Below are 21545 nucleotides of genomic sequence, written 5' to 3'. Positions count from 1 at the left end.
ACTAATGACTGTGGTTTTATCCAACCCATTCTCACTCCCTACTAGTCATATATTTACGCATGGGACGGTCCGTCCTCGTCGCATATTGACGCACAGGGTACCCCTTTTGCGTCAATATGTGACGCGAGGTGTTTTACCCTATGCCTTACCGTAATTTTTGCCCTAAACCTAACCAAATCGTCGGGTTTTGAAGTGTCGGCAGCGGTTGCGAGAACCCTTCGCTTCATTAATCCCGTAAAACATGTGACCTACCCAAATCGTCAACATGTGACGCTGAAGGACCCTGCCCAAGTCGTCACATATTGACGCAAAGGGGGTACCCTTCACGTCAATATGTGACGCATGGTCAGAAATCGTCCCAACTCGTCAATATATGACGAGAATGTGTTGTTTTAGCTCGTAATTTTAAGATGTTTTTTCTGGAAAAATTGTGTTTTTCTGACACTGTTGACTATATTCTCACAATAAACAAAAATTGTTGTAGTCTAATACTCTGTCATACAACTTGAAACTTTTTTCTGTAATTTCTTACAGAAAGCAAGCAAAAAAAAAAGATAATTTAAAATTAGAAAATGGATCTGGTATGAAGAAATCTGAGATTTAAATTTTAGTTGTAGTATACATTTTTATGTGAGAAATCACTGTGAAGCTGTAAATAATTGCAAAGTGTAATCAGGCCATTCTGTCAGCATCTTTTAGAATCCATATTTAGTGGACTTATCTGTAAATCCTACCTCTACAAGCTTTGCACATCTAGAAAGTGAATTTGTTGCTCATTCTTTTTTGCGTAGCTCAAGTTGGTGAGATTAGATGAAGAACTGGGAGAAGGTCAACATCTGTCTCAGTCTTAAGTTGTTTGCTGCTTTTAAAGAGGCAGTATTATAACAAATCCATCATATTATAATGTTATTCCCTGATCAAAAACCCATTCATCCATTCATATCTGAGGAATCTTCTAATCTCCCGTGGCAACCATTTGGGGTCGGTCTGCCTTCACGTTTGCTCTCACAGAGCACCCCTTCATTGTGACTCCCCCTCTCAGCTCCTCCAGACTAGCAGCAGCAATTAGAAAACACCTAAAAACGGTTGTAAATGGCATAATGAGAAGCACTGTTGTGATGACACACTGGAGGCGCAGCGTCAGAAAGAGCAGGAGCTCCTTAAAGAAACAGACACCCAATTTCAAAGTGTCAAATTACAAAGGCAACTTTCTTTTGAGTTATGTTTGATATAAACAGCATTTTTATGAATGAAACTAGCATTTTGACTTGATTTATTAATGTCACTTTCTGACTTTCTGACTCAGAAATATTGCAATTTTATGCAGTATTCAAATTGTCTGATGTGCACCTGTATGTAAATATTTTTCTGGGTTGCTGGAGGCCATACAAACCATTTTAGGATAGGAATAAATTGTATTTTATTTATTTTGATGTGAATAAAAATTTGGTGGGGTCTTCATTTGGGTACAAAAAAAAATCTTAAACACCAGTTTTTCGCCACAGGCTTTTTAAAGAACAATTTGATGCGGAAATCCAAACTTCCAAGCGTTTCATAGGATAATATGATCCGCCCTCTGCCTCGTGCTGCAGGAAAGAGAAAACAAGCCGACACGTAGCTGCGGGCGGTCGCGATGAAACGCTCAGCCTTTTCACAGAGGATGAGAGAACAACGCGACATCGTAGCTCCAGCTACATATCTCCAACTTTTTACATGACAAACTAGTTATTTATGTCACATAATCCCCAAACATTTAAAAAGCAACGAGAAGACACTTTTAGAAACGTACTCCTTTCCCCAGATCCTGCGAAGTGTGCCAGAACAGTTTCCTGAATGAGGAACTGGGTCAAACCTGATGATATTTCTGTAAGAATCAGGATCAGCATGCAGTCTCTCTAGCAGATGAACGCCCAAAAAGCACGGAGTCAGTCTGTAACTCTGTACTTTTTGAAAAGAATTTATGTTTTTCTCTAGAGTTGATGACTTGTGCTCCTTGTGTAATCCACAAAAATCCATTCACATCCATATTGATGGACCAGAGTCCACTTCAACAAACCGAAACCTGGGATTTTAGCCAGATCAGAGTTTGTTTTTTTGTTCCGGACCCGACTTTCTAGGCAAACAAACTAGAGTTTGATTAAGGTGGACTAAACAGGGCTGGTGTGAATGCACCCTAAATGGCAGAATAATGAACAGGAACCAGAAAACATCAAGAAGCTTAGGAGACAGACTTGTATTTACCTTTTTTTATTTCTCCTTGTCATATGGGGCGCATTATTTAAACACAAACAAGTCCTTCAGACAGATCCCGTTGAAAGCCTTTGTTGTTTTATTTTCAAAGAAGAACCTCTAAAATACTCCAAACAGCAACCAGCACCCTGACGGGGCTGACTGTGACCTTGCTGCATGTGCTATGAATATTAGCTTTACTCATGCGACAACATGACAAAGCTGCATATTCAGATTGTACTCTGTCAAGCACACAAATTGAATCCATTTTCCCACTATCTCGTTTGAGTCACTCCTTGCATGATGTATCGGGTATCCAAGTCTTTACGAGGAAATAAAAAGTCATCAAAAAAAAAGTTTTATTAGAACCTTTTCTGCACACCAACTTAAATATTCAGCACAATACCTGCCTTTGAAGAGCCTTCAAGCATCAGGCATTAAGGTGCAAACTGGAGAAAGGAGGGGTAATTGGAAAACTTTATTGATCAAGACCTCGTAAACAGACAGTGTGAAGATAATAAAAGTGCAGAGGAGAATGCTTATATCTTATGGAGTGAAAATAGTGTCAAAAAGATTTGTGTGTGCGTAACAGGATTTGTGCGTGCGTAAAAAGATTTGTGCGTGCGTAAAAAGATTTGTGCATGCGTAAAAAGATTTGTGCGTGCGTAACAGGATTTGTGCGTGCGTAAAAAGATTTGTGCATGCGTAAAAAGATTTGTGCGTGCGTAACAGGATTTGTGCGTGTGTAAAAAGATTTGTGCGTGCGTAAAAAGATTTGTGCGTGCGTAAAAAGATTTGTGCGTGCGTAACAGGATTTGTGCGTGCGTAAAAAGATTTGTACGTGCGTAAAAAGATTTGTGCGTGCGTAACAGGATTTGTGCGTGCGTAACAGGATTTGTGCGTGCGTAAAAAGATTTGTGCGTGCGTAAAAAGATTTGTGCGTGCGTAACAGGATTTGTGCGTGCGTAAAAAGATTTGTGCGTGCGTAAAAAGATGTGTGCGTGCGTAACAGGATTTGTGCGTGCGTAACAGGATTTGTGCGTGCGTAAAAAGATTTGTGCGTGCGTAAAAAGATTTGTGCGTGCGTAACAGGATTTGTGCGTGCGTAAAAAGATTTGTGCGTGCGTAACAGGGTTTGTGCGTGCGTAAAAAGATTTGTGCGTGCGTAAAAAGATTTGTGCGTGCGTAAAAAGATTTGTGCGTGCGTAACAGGATTTGTGCGTGCGTAAAAAGATTTGTGCATGCGTAAAAAGATTTGTGCGTGCGTAACAGGATTTGTGCGTGCGTAAAAAGATTTGTGCATGCGTAAAAAGATTTGTGCGTGCGTAACAGGATTTGTGCGTGTGTAAAAAGATTTGTGCGTGCGTAAAAAGATTTGTGCGTGCGTAAAAAGATTTGTGCGTGCGTAACAGGATTTGTGCGTGCGTAAAAAGATTTGTACGTGCGTAAAAAGATTTGTGCGTGCGTAACAGGATTTGTGCGTGCGTAACAGGATTTGTGCGTGCGTAAAAAGATTTGTGCGTGCGTAAAAAGATTTGTGCGTGCGTAACAGGATTTGTGCGTGCGTAAAAAGATTTGTGCGTGCGTAAAAAGATTTGTGCGTGCGTAACAGGATTTGTGCGTGCGTAACAGGATTTGTGCGTGCGTAAAAAGATTTGTGCGTGCGTAAAAAGATTTGTGCGTGCGTAACAGGATTTGTGCATGCGTAAAAAGATTTGTGCGTGCGTAACAGGGTTTGTGCGTGCGTAAAAAGATTTGTGCGTGCGTAAAAAGATTTGTGCGTGCGTAAAAAGATTTGTGCGTGCGTAAAAAGATTTGTGCGTGCGTAACAGGATTTGTGCGTGCGTAAAAAGATTTGTGCGTGCGTAACAGGATTTGTGCGTGCGTAAAAAGATTTGTGCGTGCGTAAAAAGATTTGTGCGTGCGTAACAGGATTTGTGCGTGCGTAAAAAGATTTGTGCGTGAGTAACAGGATTTGTGCGTGCGTAAAAAGATTTGTGCGTGCGTAAAAAGATTTGTGCGTGCGTAACAGGGTTTGTGCGTGCGTAAAAAGATTTGTGCGTGCGTAAAAAGATTTGTGCGTGCGTAACAGGGTTTGTGCGTGCGTAAAAAGATTTGTGCGTGCGTAAAAAGATTTGTGCGTGCGTAACAGGATTTGTGCGTGCGTAACAGGATTTGTGCGTGCGTAAAAAGATTTGTGCGTGCGTAACAGGATTTGTGCGTGCGTAAAAAGATTTGTGCGTGCGTAAAAAGATTTGTGCGTGCGTAACAGGGTTTGTGCGTGCGTAAAAAGATTTGTGCGTGCGTAAAAAGATTTGTGCGTGCGTAACAGGATTTGTGCGTGCGTAAAAAGATTTGTGCGTGCGTAACAGGATTTGTGCGTGCGTAAAAAGATTTGTGCGTGCGTAAAAAGATTTGTGCGTGCGTAACAGGATTTGTGCGTGCGTAAAAAGATTTGTGCGTGAGTAACAGGATTTGTGCGTGCGTAAAAAGATTTGTGCGTGCGTAAAAAGATTTGTGCGTGCGTAACAGGGTTTGTGCGTGCGTAAAAAGATTTGTGCGTGCGTAAAAAGATTTGTGCGTGCGTAACAGGGTTTGTGCGTGCGTAAAAAGATTTGTGCGTGCGTAAAAAGATTTGTGCGTGCGTAACAGGATTTGTGCGTGCGTAACAGGATTTGTGCGTGCGTAAAAAGATTTGTGCGTGCGTAACAGGATTTGTGCGTGCGTAAAAAGATTTGTGCGTGCGTAAAAAGATTTGTGCGTGCGTAAAAAGATTTGTGCGGGCGTAACAGGATTTGTGCGTGCGTAACAGGATTTGTGCGTGCGTAAAAAGATTTGTGCGTGCGTAAAAAGATTTGTGCGTGCGTAAAAAGATTTGTGCGTGCGTAACAGGATTTGTGCGTGCGTAACAGGATTTGTGCGTGTGTAAAAAGATTTGTGCGTGCGTAAAAAGATTTGTGCGTGCGTAACAGGATTTGTAAACCTTAAAAATAAAATACATGTTGAAAAAGTACACACAAACCACCTGGTACGCACACACAAAACTGCAGTTACACACAAATCCGGTTACGAGTGCACAATATTTTTGAGACTCATTTCACGCCTCGGTGGAAGCTCCAAGAATTGTGTGTAGATGGTGCGTTTACATGCTAGTAAAAGCTGGGACATCTGAGTTTTCTTCGGAACTGTTTCTTTTTTCCATAGTTCAATACGTATTTCTCTCTTTACTTGTCTCGTGGCTTAGACATATTTTTGTGAGAGAAAAATACATATGTCATTACACCCACGTCTACTTTTTAATACTATAAGATTGTTTATATATGAACCCGCATTTGGGACCTATACAACTGTAATTACTTGGGTAAAAAATTCGACCACTAGGTGGTGGAAGTTTATTCCGCTCTGACTGGGAAAAGCTTTCATTCAAACTGAGAGAAGAAACAAGAGAATGGCGGGTCAGCCGAGTGATCATGTTCGTGGTCTACCGTCCGAAGTTAGTGGATGTTAAAATTTGCACGTTTTACTGACCGTTGTAATGCGTATTTTTTAGATTATTTCAGATTACGTTTCACGTTTCAAGTAGTTCGACCCAAAGTTCTCGCCCTTCTATGTTAGCAATAGCTCATGTCTACGTTAGCTAAGCTACTATTAGCCCTCGATTAGTATCACGCATCGGTCCAGTTTAAAACAGTATCTTCCTGGCCCAATCTTTTTACGCATGCACAAATCCTGTTACGCACGCACAAATCTTTTTACGCACGCACAAATCTTTTTACGCACGCACAAATCTTTTTACGCACGCACAAATCTTTTTACGCACGCACAAATCCTGTTACGCACGCACAAATCTTTTTACACACGCACAAATCTTTTTATGCACGCACAAATCCTGTTACGCACGCACAAATCATTTTACGCACACACAAATCTTTTTGACACTATTTTCACTCCATAATATCTCAAAATACAACGCTTTCAAAGCGTTAATTTTCTAACGCTTTTAAAGGAGAATTATATATTTTCCAGGCACTTAGTTCCATTTTATAGCACAGTCAAGTCACTATGTTACATTCAGTTGTTAAAAAAATCCTACATGTATCAAACGTGACTTAATAGAAGTTTAATTTGGTAATTTAACGCCTTGAAATTGGGCCTCTGTCTCTTTAACAACTCCTGCTCTTTCTGAAACTCCGCCTTGAAAAAGTCGTCACAACATGGCTCCTCTATTAACCCTTTAGCAACGTTTTCACCAGCGTTGCACTGAGAATGAACTCAGCAGATATGCTGCTCCACCCGGTGTTTGCTAATTGCTTCTGGTTAGTCTGAAGGAGCTGAGAGGAGGAGAAACGTTGTCCTCGAAGGCGGAGCTACGTCCACCTAGGCATTTGCACAGCTGAATGGTTGCCATGAAAAATTTCTCAAACATGCATGAAAGAATCAAAGCAACATTCCAGGGATGTATTTGATGAGGGAAAAAGATTATAACATAATATAAAGCTACAAAATACTTCCCCTTTAATTTTTTTTTTTTGAATTGTTAAAATGTGAACAACCTTGGATAATTACTTAGATTACAATATATTATCAATTATTCCTGGATCCTCTGTAATCTGTCTGGTTCATTACGTACTGCCACTTTGCATTCAGGTGTCATTTGTGTATAAGCTTTACAAAAGAGCTTAAATGTTGATGCAGCGAGGGCAGCTCCGCAGTAAACAACAGTCGCCCCAATTATGAATTATACACAAGTATAACACTTGTGTTCATTGCAATTATCTCAGTGAGCGACTTGTGTGCATGTCTGGGTCATTTAGATGTGCACGAGGTAAAGATATGTCTGTATTTATCTGTTTGCTTTTCTTTCTCCCAGCTGCTGCCTTTGAGGCGGCTGCTCAAGTGTAACTAATGATTTCATATTACATTCAGTGTCACATTTCCCAGTGGTCACTGGTTTTACATCTGACAGCGTCAATTAGTTTTCGCTGCTCCCCAATTATACGCAGAGGATGTTTTTGTCTGAAATGTCACCGATCACCTCAGTTGACAGAATGTATTTGGATTGTGACTGATGTTGGCGCTGAAGGCCAGGAATGTGGAAAGACAGCAGAGCGGTGGGAGCGCGCGGCAGCTTGACGTCGATTTGGCTTCTTGCACATCTAGATGAAATATTCAAAACAACAAGTTCCCTTAGGATCCGAGCAACTGTTGAGCCGCTGGCACGTGCGTCGGTTTTCTGTACTTTATTTGTCTGGACACACGGGCACAACTTAATCTGTGAAAGATCAATTGAATTTTATTGAAAAGTATCTTTGCACTAGAAAGCAATCACAAGCTACTAAAGATGTGTTATTGCAATCAAAATGCATCGACTTTATTCATTTAAACAAACAAAAACATAAATAAGGTTCAGAAATCAACTTTCAGCAGATAATTTTCTCTGTGTTTTGGCAGGATTTTGTAAACATCATCAAAGTTGCCATATCTTCTACTGTAAAAGCTAATTTGGTGTAATCATAATCAGTGCTTTCTTCAGTTTCCAGATCAAGGATTTGTGCAGTTTTTATGATTTTTCTTCTGAATACATTTGAAGAATGAGGGTACCTACTCTGTCTTGTTTGTTTTTTTCAGCTCTCCAGCTCCAAAGTGAGTGACGGGATGAAAGCTGCCTAGACACAAAAAGTACACAGTATGCACAGAGAAGGGCTATCCACAATTATTGACACCTGGGTGAAGATGTGTAAAAAGTGTTCAAACAAATTACTCTTTTATTGCAGTTGTACGTTTTAAAACTCAAATATTAAGAAAAATCTGATGGGTAATGTGAGATTATTTATTCAGTGTTAAAACGAATATTCCAAATAACCATTTCACAATGCAAAGACAAAACATTATTTTGAAGAAGTATTTTCATATTAATTTTAGCTGATTTTGAATATTTATAACAACCTTTTGGATGGATTGATTTTTAATCTATTTAACAACCACAATGATCAATAATTTAATAATTTGGGAATAGCAAAATGAACACAAATATTTTGCTGTATCTCTTTTAAGTCCAAAACTCTGTACATTCCTACATTAACTGTCTAGCTAGAAGCTGTGCTTTGAACGCTCTGGCCTTTAGCCACATTTATCATAGCTGCCGTTAGCTTTTGACAATGGGACAACTTAAAACGTTTTTAGAGGCTTTTTGTTGTAACTTAAAAAAGCAAAAACTTTTCTTGCATAAAAAGCAAGAAACAAATACCCATAAAAATATAAGCTCAACATTACCGGACTATTAGTGGTTAAAACATTCCCCGAATTAGATTTTAACAGTCCGAACTCTAGTTAGCGTCCGCTACAGCATGAACGGCCAAAGGTTCCTTTTCTTTTCTTTCTAAATCTAAACGTCATAAAAATACACAAAAATGTTAAATTGATCATCTTAAGCTACTATTTCTGCCCTGGCGTCACATACTGTGAACTGTTGCCACCGTTCTCTATCACATGTTGTATATGTTTCGTATCATAATTAATCCCAGTTTGGTGCTAACTTCTACACAGCAATGTGTCTAAACAGACAACGGTCAGGTGGTTTCACTCTCCAGTTAAGTTAAACAAAGGCTACATTCCTCCCCAGATGGCTGCTGATCCTGTGCATACTCTCACAATATGTGCTGTCAGTGGGCATCCGTGCACGCCCACACACAACACTCAGTCTTTTGTCAGTTAGCTGTGTGAGCTCTAATGACAGTGTTGGGCTTGTGGGTGTTTGGAGACTCATTTATTTGAATGCCAACATAAACATCTAAGGAGAAGGAATTGTGACCGTGTGGATAATTCGCTCTCAGTCTGGGTAACAGTTTGGCTGAAAAATCACACCTCAGAGTGGATGTGGCAAAACCTATTCGCGCCCGAGAGACAAACTTCCACGTAAACAAACTCTGGAGTCATCTCTTGGTTCCTGATGTTTGCTGGAGATTCTTATGGATAATGAAATTGCCTTTCTGCTCGTGTCGCCCTTGATGGTGTGCTTGGAGAAGACGTAGTTTGCCCCGGGGGAAACGGTGGAGCTCGTTAACACGGCGGCTCTGTCGGCTTACAGGATCATACCTAGCGATGACGGCCGTTAGCCGAGTTTCAGCACATTCGTGATTCGTGAAATACTTCCCACACAGAATCAGTTGGAGCAGGAGAGAGATGAATGTTTTAAGCGCATGTATCATTATCTCTTTCATTTTTTCCTTTCCTGTTGGGTTTAGGTTGTAGCTTGTCATAGTTATATCAAAATCAGTGGTTGGATTTTGAAATATGCAAAGAATCATGAAAGGAAGAACAACTACAAGGCTGCTGAAAGCAGAGTGAAAGGTTGCTGTGATAACCTTATGGATGCAACTCCTAATTTGGGAATCGACAGCTAACTCAATGGCCACCAAACGATCAAACCAGTAAAGATTAAATCCCAAATGTGAACAGATAGGAGGGAGAGTGATGTTCCAATTTGTCAGAAGAAATGATCTTACAGGCAGTAACTACAATCATGCAGCAGCTGAAAAATTGTTCTTTATTTGGCTCAGACACTATAAAACAAGACTTCTGCTGCTTATTTGAAGGTAAATGTTTAAGAGGAGAAATGTTAGAAACAAAGAAGTTATTCTTTTTTCTTCACTTCAACATTTTTGCTGCTCGTCTACATGACACCAGTGACCCGAGTCTCTCACAACAGCACTTTTTCAAACCAGGACTCAGAGTGAAGCTTTTCCGTAACACACCCTGCAGAGGTGTTAAATACTCCGCGTGTGTGAAAGCACACATTCACAGAACGCTGTAGTGATTATTCTACACATGCAGATCATGCAGCTGACAACCAAAGCAATGGTGGCTAACATTGTGCTGCGTTGCGCGACTTCAACTGTTCAGTTTAGCACAAGCTCTGATCAGCAATACGTGATCACTTTGTTTGATTACCGTTTACTGGAAGCTAGTGGAAGTTAAGGGTCAAAAATACAGTGCCATCCAGTGGCCTCTCATGACAACTACAGCTGACTTAAAGGATCTTGGTGGCGCTGTCTAAACGTGGACCTTTTTCCAAATCAACGTCTGAAAATACTGGCAGGTTCCAGGCAGCGTTCACTTGTAAATGTAGCCTTAATAATGTGGTTCACATACGTCATGAGACGTTTTGTACTAATGGGGAAAATCAAAACCATGTTAGTCATGTTATCTTATTTCTTCATGCTCGGTAATAACAAACATGGTCAACTCGATTGTCTGGCCTCCTCTCTATGTTTTGGGTTGTTTTTTTGGGCTCACTTGAAGCCAAACTTCCAGTTGTATCACAATCCTAAGGCAGTGAGAAAGTTTATTTTTGATGAATGATAAGAAATGTGTCCTGTTGAACTGTACTCTCACTTTTTTTTTTTCTGAGTATGGTCTTTGGGTGAAGTAAAAGTGCTCCCTTCATCCTTTTCTCTGTTACCAAAGTCTAGATAGACATTTCGGTTAGAATGGTCTTTTCTTCCCATACAACAACCAATTATCTCTTTTCGACAGTGGACTGTCATGTTCTGCGATTCCAGAAGAGATGCTATTATCCGCATACAGTAGTGCATTTCAGTTTAAAAGATGCATGCGTCTAAAAGTTATTTTTTCTGACAGAAGAGTTTGTTTTGAAGTTTCTGGAGAGGCTGGTTTTATGTAATTTTTTTTTTAAAGTTATTTTTCAGACTTTCGACATTTATCCGCCCTTTTAAAAGCTTTAGTGCACCAATTATCAGTGACAGGAAAGATATTTGTTTTTGCAGTGTCCGAGTACTGCCAACATTTCAAGAGAATATCTTGTATTTCTGTATTCCCAGCATTTCTACCCTTTCTTTTTCCTCCGTCGTGTTTTTATTCATAGAGTCCACATATGTCTCTCCTCAGTGCCTGACCTCGGTTCTGCTCTCACAGTGGCTCATTATTTCAGACCCTGGTGGCTGGGGACATGCTGCAGTTCCTTATTCTGGTTCCTCTTTTAAATTACATAGACTGTGCAAAGTGCCATTGCTGGCCATATTAATTGCTTATAAATCATGGCATGCTAAGCCAGCCTTTACAAACCCGGGACGGGGGGGGGGGCAATCAAGTAGACTTTAGAGTTTTTCGGTTTGACATCATAAGGCAAGCGGCAGCCGGGTGGCATGGCGGTAAAATAGATTAAATCTCAAGGTTATTCAGCATGAGATGAGGCTGATTGTGGTTTTAATCGGCTCACTTGGCTTTATCATTAATAGAGCTCTTCATCATCACATCGCCATAAAACTTGGAGGAGGACTTTAGAAACACTCTGTGTGTTAGACTACCTGTGCTGTAATCACAGGTGCTATTGACTGAGTGTGCAAGAGATTGTATCTCTGAGATCAGTTGATCTGAGATCAGCTCTCAAGGCAGCTGATTAGATTTTTCTTTTTTTTTTTCAAGCATTTTTCAATTATTGTCAAACTTGCACCTTACAATTGTTTTTATTTTCCATGAACAAACTTAAGTAAGAAAACAAAATGTAAGAAAGTGCATAAGTGACCACAAGGCAACAGGGAACAGAGTTGCTAACGAGTCGTAACGTTGCATTTGGAACGTTGAACGCAACACGGTGCGTAATACAAGGCAAACCGAGACAAAAGGAGTGACAGCAACGTCTGCAGCTGGAATTTGAATTCATGAAGGGAAATTTATGCATCGATTTATCCAGTGTGGAGGAGAGAGGAAGGAGAAATGTTGTCTGGTGGCAGTAGCTTGGAGACTTTCATGAAACTGGCTATCAATAGAGAAATTTACCACATTGGAAGATGTTTCTGACAAAGTCTGTATTTTTAAGTGCTAGTTTTAGGTTATTAGTTGAGACAGGGCCTGTTGCTGGACTCCAGTTTTATGCTGTATACAGCTTCATGAGAAGTTTCAACATTAGGACACTAAACAGCTCTTCTACGTATTTTCTTATCTGATAAACTTAGTTGTCAGTAAAAGCAGGTCCAGATGCCTCGGTGGTCTGGCTGTTGACTGGCTGCCTGACGCAGCCAAGGCGTTGTCTCTGCAGTGTCATTATCCTTCAGCTTTAGGTTACTCTGTCCGTTAAAACTAAGGGTGCATTCACACCAGCCCCATTTAGTTTGGTTCAATCAAACTCTAGTCTAGAAAATCTGGTTAGTTTGGGGAGGTGTGAATGCCCAACTGAACTCTGACGCGGACCAAAAAAGTAAACTAAAAATGAGCTAGGTCTCCCTAAAAACCTCGGTCTTAGTTCGGTTGAACTTTGGTTCAAAGTGAACCGGAGACAAGCAGGAAGCATTCTGGGTAAAAACAGCTTTAACAAGCGCGAGAGTCTAGTGCTAGTCTGAGAAACGGCTCGTGATCTTTTAGCAAAGACAAGACAGAATGCCACAAAAATCTCATGTCACTCCATTTTTATTTACATTTTACAAAGAAGGAAGCTATGCTCTTGTCGTCTTTAGATGTTTTTGTGTTGTTTCCTTCGGTGGTTCTTCGTACAGCGCCACCACAGGCAAGGAGGGGAACAAGGTTCTCAAAGGGTTTGGTTTATTTGACACAATTCAATGTGAAAGAGAACTGGACCAGCTGAAAGTGTAGCAACTGTTGCAATTTTGATCCCCAATCAAACCCAGTCTACCTAACTTATCAAGTGTGAAAACGCCCTAACAATCATAACCAAATATTGTCCACGCTTTTACTATATTCCTGTTAAAAATTTATTTTTTGTCAAACAAAAAGACAATCTTCTCTCTCGTTATTATGAAATTCCCAAAAGCATCATTCAGATATGGTAGCACCTTCCCGCTTTAATCAAAAGGCAGTTTTTGGAAAACAAAAGTGGATTTAAAAACCTTATCGGCTTTGAAAAATAGTATAAAAACAGGCTGAGTTATTTATGTTTCATACTTAAAAAGTAATTATATGTTCTTTGTCTCTAAAACACATTTGCAATTTAAACAGCAATGTATCTGATCACATTTTGTAATCAGCTTCTCCTGCATATTACCATAAGTATGAGGAGATACAAGTAGGCTAAAACATCATGCACACTGCTGCTAGGATTTGTCAGCGGCTCCCCTTTGAGCGATAAACCCTCTCAGAATCCTTCGAGTTTGGTTTCTACAGCCCTTTAGAGAACATTTTGATAGACGTGTTCTTACTTTTTTTAAAAAAAGAAGAGGCACAATGCAAAACGAAATCCAAACTGCACCATCTGGAACAGAAACGTTTGCTTGACTTCACAGCTGCTACTTAAATGCTCACCAGTCACAGAGGAAATGATATTTTAGAGTTTTAAGATAAAGTGTATCCATAAGACGCTGATGGAGTTTGGGTGATACACTGGAGCCGCCGGCTTAATAACGTCTTTGTAAATTGGTAATGATGATGATGTTAATGGAGACCATTAATGCTGTACAGTCTGCAGTTCTTAGGCTTTTTTTTTTTAAACTCCAAACTGCAACTACAAACAGATTCGACAACAACACTGTGACTCTCCACTCCCTCCCCCAGATGTTAAACAGTGGCTGCAGATTTGGATGGAGAGAGCAGAAAAATAACACTAGATTTAGATTCAGAACAGTGACGATGGAAAGATGCATTTCAGTTTACGGTGTCAGTTTGACAGTGAGATAAAACAATCTGAATCTCATTCTGCATTTTAAAGAACTTTGAAAGACATGTTGATGAAGTGATACGGCATTGAATAAGCTGATGTCGTGTATTTTTTGTGCATTTGAAAATATCTAATAATCTTCTGCATTGAATAGCCAATGTTCTCTTTATGTGAACATTGGGCAGAGATTATTGTCTGCTCCTTTTCATTCGTTTTCATTCGATTTGTTTTAGTTGTTACATGAGCTATGCATATTTATTATTGAACGAATTAAATAAAAAATTTAATGAATGGATAATCTAACAGCTGCTTCCATAGTCCAGGTAAACGGTGCAAACCACAATTGTGTTTGTAACATGAATTTGAGTCCTCTTCATTTGTTTTAAACATTTAATTGTTCTTTGGGGGGAAATTATGGAATCAGAACCCAATCACTTTAATAAGATCAACACAGAATGGGATGAATCTGTTCTCAGCTCCGACATTTTAAAACTGAGCATCTAAAGAAAGAATTTCTGGACAAGCTCATCCTTCTCCCATCCCACACACAACCAAACTCACACTCACATTATGAGTGTGAGTGAATTAATTTTAAAGTTGCAAATCACACATGACTTTCAGCTTCTTTAGCCAGTTTGAGCATTCAGCCATATTGTCGAATTATGTATGACGCAGAACTCCTTATTAATCTGACTAGGCCTGTCATGATAACAGATTTTGCTGGACGACAAAATGTTCCAGAAATTATTGAGGTAAACAGTAATATTGTTTTGAGACCGTTTTCATATAATGCATTGATAACGATACCATAAATAAAACACATTATGATGACTCTCTAAACAAAATTCCCCTTCAGAAAATATTAATCATCAGAATGGAAGTTATCGAGCTAATTTTAATTTACCAAGCGATTATTTGATTAACTGTTTAGTTGCGGACAAACAATTAACCAATTGGAAATTCCTTGATTGCAACTAATAAGTTCCTATTTTACAGCACCTTTACGCCCCTTTAGGCTATGCCGCCCCAGGCAGTGAGCCATACAAGTCTTTTTTTACTTTTTATTTCCCCATTATTGACCACTTTGTGTTGGTCTGTGACAGAAAATCCTGATTAAATTCACTGCAGATTGCAGCTGTAATGTGACAAATGGTGAGAAAGGGGTATGGATACATTTACAAGGCACAAAGGTTTGTGCGTTAGGTTGGGTTATTATATGATATGTGACACGTCAGTCGGTGACGGTTTTATGTTGTAGCTTCAAAAGCCTCTAAATTAGTATTTTTCCGTCCTTGACTCGACACAGGGGTAGTTTCTGTACGTGTTCGGGTCTGCCTAAAAGAAACGTGAGCTGTAACAACACTGAAAAGAGTCACTGAATCATAGCAACACCTTCGAAATGCTCACTTTGTCCAGCTGAAAGCGCCAACCTCCTGATACAACACACACACACACACACACACAAAAAGTCAGTAATTTCAAACCCTCCAAAGCTCCAACCATTTTTCTGAAATGTTTCAGGTCTGCTCCCGGCAGGAGATCCAGCTGAACGGAAATATCAGCGCTGAGTGCTTGTAAAGCTCTTGATTATGGAAGTTGGTAAAGCTGTGGGTCTTCAGTCCTCCAGTCTCCTGAACGTTAGCATTCAGAAAGAAAAGAAAGAGGAGGCAGCAGGCTGTGAGAGTTACTCTCTAATATGTTGACTCTTTTTTTTCCTTTATTTTTAGGGGCCACTTTGAAGCCTGAAAAAAGAAAATTTAAAAGATGTCTTCCATTTTCACAAAGAAATGTTTCTACCCTGACGCATAATTGCAAAAAAAGTTGATACGCATTAATGCAATGAACCTTTAGACATTTTACTTCACATCGTACAAAGTGACGTTAGCATAGCTTTTTGATGTCCAACTAATTAAGAGTAACACAAATTTAACAATCTGATAACTTAATCAATTATTAGTTATCTCCTGGTTGACACGCCACTGGGAAAAAAACAACAACTTCATTCTCAGAATTCTGACTTTAATCTCAAAAAACGTGAAGACAGAATTCTGAGATTAAAGTTAGAAATCTTTTCATTTTAAAAATTTTTTCTAATTATATTTTGTAGCCTTTTAGCTTTTTTTTTTTTTTTTTTTTTTAAAGTTTTCATATTTATTTATTACTGATGTTGAGCACTTTGTCTCAGCTGTGACTGGTGTTAAAGCGCTTTATAAATAAAGTTTTTGATGATGATAATGACAATGAGCTTGGTAAAAATGACGAGTTTTAAAACGTCGTCATTTTTTTTCAGTTTCCACATCATGATTGTTCATACCTTTTGGTACCGGAAACATTTACTAGTAACCAAGTTGACTTTCTAGACGAAGGAAAAGTGTCACAGTAGAAGTTTTAATGAAAGGATCAACCACAATAAAGAAACGGAAAGGTAGCTTGCAAAAATCCAAAATTAATTATCTAATGAATATTACAGCCACATCAGTGAAGAGCATTAGACCATGAATGGCTCTGACACTTCTGATTGTGCATTTAATTAAATTAATGTACAGCACAGGCCACTTGTTGTTAAGACCCGAGGGAAAGGTTGAGTCTTAATTCCAGAGATACAATCTCAACCCCTTTAACGCTCTTTGCACTAAATAAGCTGAAAATAATCCAGTGCTGCTGGCAGAGCCATTTCAAAAATTAATCATGTTGCATTAAATGTGTTATAGTTGGACTCCATAATTTTAACTACTCTTAAAAATGTTGTAAGGTCAATCTATGACATTTTTATACAGAAAAATTTGCTATTAAAGAAAATGTTTTAAAGTTAAGATGTGTATCATTAAAGGGGGTTATTATGTAAAATCGACTTTGAGCTTCATATCATGTTATAATGTAATTTTCTGATCAAAAGTGCCATCTTTTGTTTTTCCCATACTATTTACAGAGTTTTGGAAAGAGTAGGAGCTTTTTAAAGCGACAGAGCCCCAATGTCAAGGCGTTAAATTGCAAAGTCAAATTTCTTTTAGGTTTTAAGTTATGCTGATATAAATACCATTTTAATAAAAACTGATAGTATCATAGGTACAGGTACTTGCTTGTGCTGTAAAATATCACAATGTGTCTGGAAAATACATAATACCGCCCATTTAAGAAACTTAATTAATTAAAACAGTTGTATGGTAACATTTTAATGTTAATATATCTGTTTTAGTGTAAGTAAATTACTTCTGCTGGAATTTCTCTCACATAGATGTTTCTCAGTATATGACCCACTTAGTGCTTTCGGGTGTATTAGTCACTAATTTGGGAAAACATAGCCTGCTCTGGAACAGGCTCGTTTTCAACCTGTGTTACCATAGCAACAGACTCAGGTAAAAAGGGAATCAGCTTTGTGATCCTGAAAATCCCCAGTAGAACTTTAAAGTTTCTGGTAAGTTTTGACGTGTAGTTTTTTGTTTGTTTTTTCCACCAAGAGTTTCGACAAGTCTACTGATTCTTCTTACTTTTATTTGTACTCAGAACTGTCTTTGGCAAACTTTCTGATGTTTAATATATGACATTTAGATTGGTACAATTCATGTGAATACAGACACATCTACATTAGCAATTGTCAAAAGTCCAGTGCTGAATCTTGCTCTTTGCTCAATGGGAAGTCCTTCCCACATTATTTTTAAGTCACAGTCAAGGCTATTAATTCATGAAACGGGGGAACAAATTCTCTAAGCTTTTTCTACACATGATTAAATGGAACCCCATGGAGAAAGTGTGTTGAGCCAAATGGTGAATAAATCACATTAAAACAGAGAGAACAATACTCTTACCTCAGATTATGCTTCAGGATTAAATAATCAGGTATTGTGTGTTTTTGGTGAAGTGTACAAACAATGTAGTAGCTTTCTTAAAAAAAACAAAAAAAACCCAGATAACCCTGTTTTGGAGAGGAAAAGGCTGTTCAGAAACGCCGGGGGGCACAAACTATTGTTTTCTGCCCAAGACAAACAAGTCAACAGCAGGAAACTTCCAGACCATGACACAATCACAGCACTATTATAGGCCATGCAACACTGAGGACAGGCTTAGTACATCTTTTTCTTTTCTTCTTCCCATCTGAGAACGTTCTGACTCTCCCATCCCAGGTGCTATCTACGATCTTTAAATATAATGAAATAAATCCATTATGCAAGGAATTGCAGGTTATTTTTCAGATTCAATTTGTTGTTATTGTGTCACATGTTCCAGCAAAAATGGCTACATATTAAGTATTTATTACTGTAAAGACTTCAGCAGTATAAACTATATATGATATACAAGATGTTTATAAATAGATATATATTGCTGGAGGCTACAGACTAAAAATGTACAACACTCACTATAAACCAGCAATAATTATGAATATGTAAAAGAAGTAGCCCTACAGTATTTGGTGCTTCGATTATTTATACCTATTTTTTGTAATGAAACATCTCCTATAAAAATATGTGTGCGTGGCGGCGCGCGTGTGTGTGTGTGTTACCATCCGTAGATGTTTGAACTTTTAGTTTAATTTCTGTTTGCTTCTTTACTCTTCCTTTTTTCATTTTCTGCGATCTCAGCGTATCGCTTGTCGGTTCAGTTAGTCTTGCTGCGTTTTGGATTTGTTTATTCAGCTAAATGTTTCTTTCCGTTTACTGATTTATTAGATTTAGGTTTCTTTCCCCTCTCCTCATTTCTCTTGGTCTTGTTTATTTTGTTTTCTTCCTCACTCTCTACCATTCTGCTCCCTGATCCCATTTGCTGACATTTTCCCCATTGTCCCCCTCCTGCTTCCTTCACCAGCTGCGTCCCATCACCTGTCATCAGCTCTTCTGGTCACTTCTACCTTTTCCTCAGTATTTAAACTCCTTTTAGTCTTTCACTCACTGCTGGATCACTCCATTACCAACAGTATGCTTTTGTCTGTTTCATTTGATTTTGCCTGTTCCCTCCTCTGTTGCTCCTGCCTTAGCTAGCTAATTATGGGAGTTGTTTCTTTGTTTTCATCATTAGATATCTTTTCACCCGGATCCCTGTCTGTGTTTTGGTTTAGTCAAATCACCAATATGGTAAAATAAATATAAAAACTAAATATGTCTGAAAATAAATAAATATGTTTTGTTTATTTGTCGTCAGTTTTGGTAGGATCAGCCCTCCGTATACTTGTGTGGGAATTTGCTTTATATGTGAAACTAACTGCATTTCCATTTCAAATGAATGCAAGTATTTGTCAATATTGAGCTAATGTTGGGGGAAAAAACAACATAATTTTGCAATGGCATTGTTTCCATTAAATAAAAAAATTAATCGAAATCACACATGAACAAGCGGTTCACGCAATAAGTCATTAAAAATCATGGCAGTGACAGATGTAAACAGCTAAATGAGATATATTCATAATTCAGCCATGGTGCTCATTATCTATCAGAGGAAACGTCGGCGTCTCATTCAGACAATGAAGCAACAAGACATAAATACTTGTGTGCTGCTACGTATGCCCCGTTTTGGGTAAATTGTAGTCGGCCATTTTACAGAAGAGCTATGGTTTGAACACATTCGAATGACACGCAACTTTTTATGAACTGTGATGTTGTAAAAGCTCTGGTGGAGTCAGCTGCATGTTTTTAGAAAAAAAAACCAAAACAAAACTTCATCCTCCTTCCACGTCCTGTCATTGTCTTTGGCGTTTTCCCCAGTAATAATATCTGGCTGTTGAATACGTGACTTGTGATGCAAAATACATCTATTTCAATAAAAAAAATAAAAAAAACACCCGCATAAAAACGTTCTATCAAAAAACATGAGTTGTTTTAAAATTAGCTTGTTTCTGTTTAGCATAACTTCAGTTAGAGCAATTATGTGATTGATGGAAACACAGTTAGTGTTTCACTTCAACTGTGTGCAGTTAGATATGGGTGGTGCACAAAATCAAGCGGAGATTCGGGGTTTAAGCTAAGTTAGGTGTATTTTTATTGATCGTTTCGGATACAGCGGGGAATGTGTGCTCGCCGTCCTAATTATTATTCCCAGCCATCTCTCTCAGAGATGTTTCTACACTCCCTTTGACTCTTCGAGCCTCTGCTCTCAGCACAGCCACGCTTTGTGCATTTTTATTTGCCTTTACAAGCAAACGGAGACGTTTCCGCATGTAAATGTGAGAGCACGAGTATGCCGAGCGGGATAAGTTGACTGAACAAGTTTTACTTCATCTGCGTAAGCGTCTGAGGCAAAGAGCTGCCCCCCAACGCAGATCCGTCAGGGTGACGTGGCGTCGGGTGTGGAGGCGGACCTGTTCCTGCTTAATGTCATGAAACTGGAAGTACAACAGTCACACATGACTCGGTTCAACCCGAAAGATTTCTTAAAATCCTGCAGAAGTAGATTTTGTCATTTCTGCACAGTTGGCTTTGATATGTAGAGGTTGTAACAGATGATAATGGAGGTACGTTTTGTTTCTTTTTCACCAGTAATGGCTCCTTTTAATGGCATTTAAAACTAATGCTAAGATCTGAAAATGAAAAGTGTTCCAGAGCTGTGCAGCTAGTTTATTAATGGTGAAAGAAAGTTAAATGACTGTAAGAAAGCTGAAGAATAAATATTATGTTCTTCATTCTTTTTTCATTTTGTGGCCCGTTGTCTCTAGAGCAATTCAGTGACATTTTCCCAGTGACAAACATGAAGCTTGTAAGTCCCTTGGAGTTTATCAAGCTTGTTTAATTAGAGCCAAACATTATTAGCTGTGTCATGCCACTGGACCTACAAATAAATACAGTCTAATTAGCAGAACAACATTTTGCTTGTTTTGGGGAAATAAACACATCTGCTGACTTAGTTAAGTTGTATCAGAGGATTTGTGTAAATGCTCCACGGTTTTTGTTAGTTTGACTTGTATAAAGCCATCTTGTTTTTGCACTGATTGAGTTTTGTGAGGGAAGTTGATTAAATGCTAAAAAGAGAAAGAAAGTCATTTTTTGTCTGTGTATCATATTTATTGATAAACAAAAATGATAGAAAATCAAAAATGTGTGTGCATTGACTTCTAAATGAAGTGCAAAATGAATATTATCAAAGTAAAATCTGTTTTTTACAGTACAGTTGAGAAGCTACAGTACAAAAATACAATTTCAAGAGGGAATCTGAAACTCCATCGTTTTTACCGTGCTATATCGATACTGATACTATTATCAATATTTTATATTGATCCGCTCACCTTTAGGTAGCACACCAGTTCCTCAAACAACTAGAGAAAATTATGCTCATTGTCACTATCTGTGTTTCCATTACAAATGTGCAAAAAGCTTTGTGAATATTTGGCCAATGTAAAAAAAACAAAAAACCCCACAAATGCTGTGTTTCCATTAAATAAGAGAAGCCGCTAAGATCACATATGAATAAGTTTGTTCACACAATAGAAACGTCATCCTCCAATCACTTCCTGTCATCTTCTTCGTGAGTTGCGCCAGCGGCCACATCCTGTTGTGGATCATGTGACTGGTGTGATGCGAAAAAACTGTTTCCATTGCAGTTTTGTGAAATAAAGCTAATTTTGATACGACCAAAAAAACTGCCACATCCTGGAGCCAAAACCGATCATAAAATGAGTTTGGTTTTTTTTTTCCAAAATAAAAAGCTAACTTATTTTTGAAATGTCAAATAGCGCAATTTTATGGTCAATGGAAACGCAGCTGATTTC

General features: G+C 38.6%; 1 protein-coding gene across 3 annotated transcripts in view; it reads left to right on the top strand.

The window, feature by feature from the left end:
* pitpnm3 (PITPNM family member 3) overlaps positions 1-21545 on the top strand; it is a 144264-nt gene that overhangs the window by 81754 nt on the left and 40965 nt on the right. The window lies entirely within an intron of this gene.

The sequence above is a fragment of the Xiphophorus couchianus genome, chromosome 18, assembly GCF_001444195.1.
Source record: "Xiphophorus couchianus chromosome 18, X_couchianus-1.0, whole genome shotgun sequence".
In the NCBI taxonomy this organism is placed as follows: domain Eukaryota; kingdom Metazoa; phylum Chordata; class Actinopteri; order Cyprinodontiformes; family Poeciliidae; genus Xiphophorus; species Xiphophorus couchianus.
This window is presented reverse-complemented; position numbering and strand designations above follow the sequence as displayed.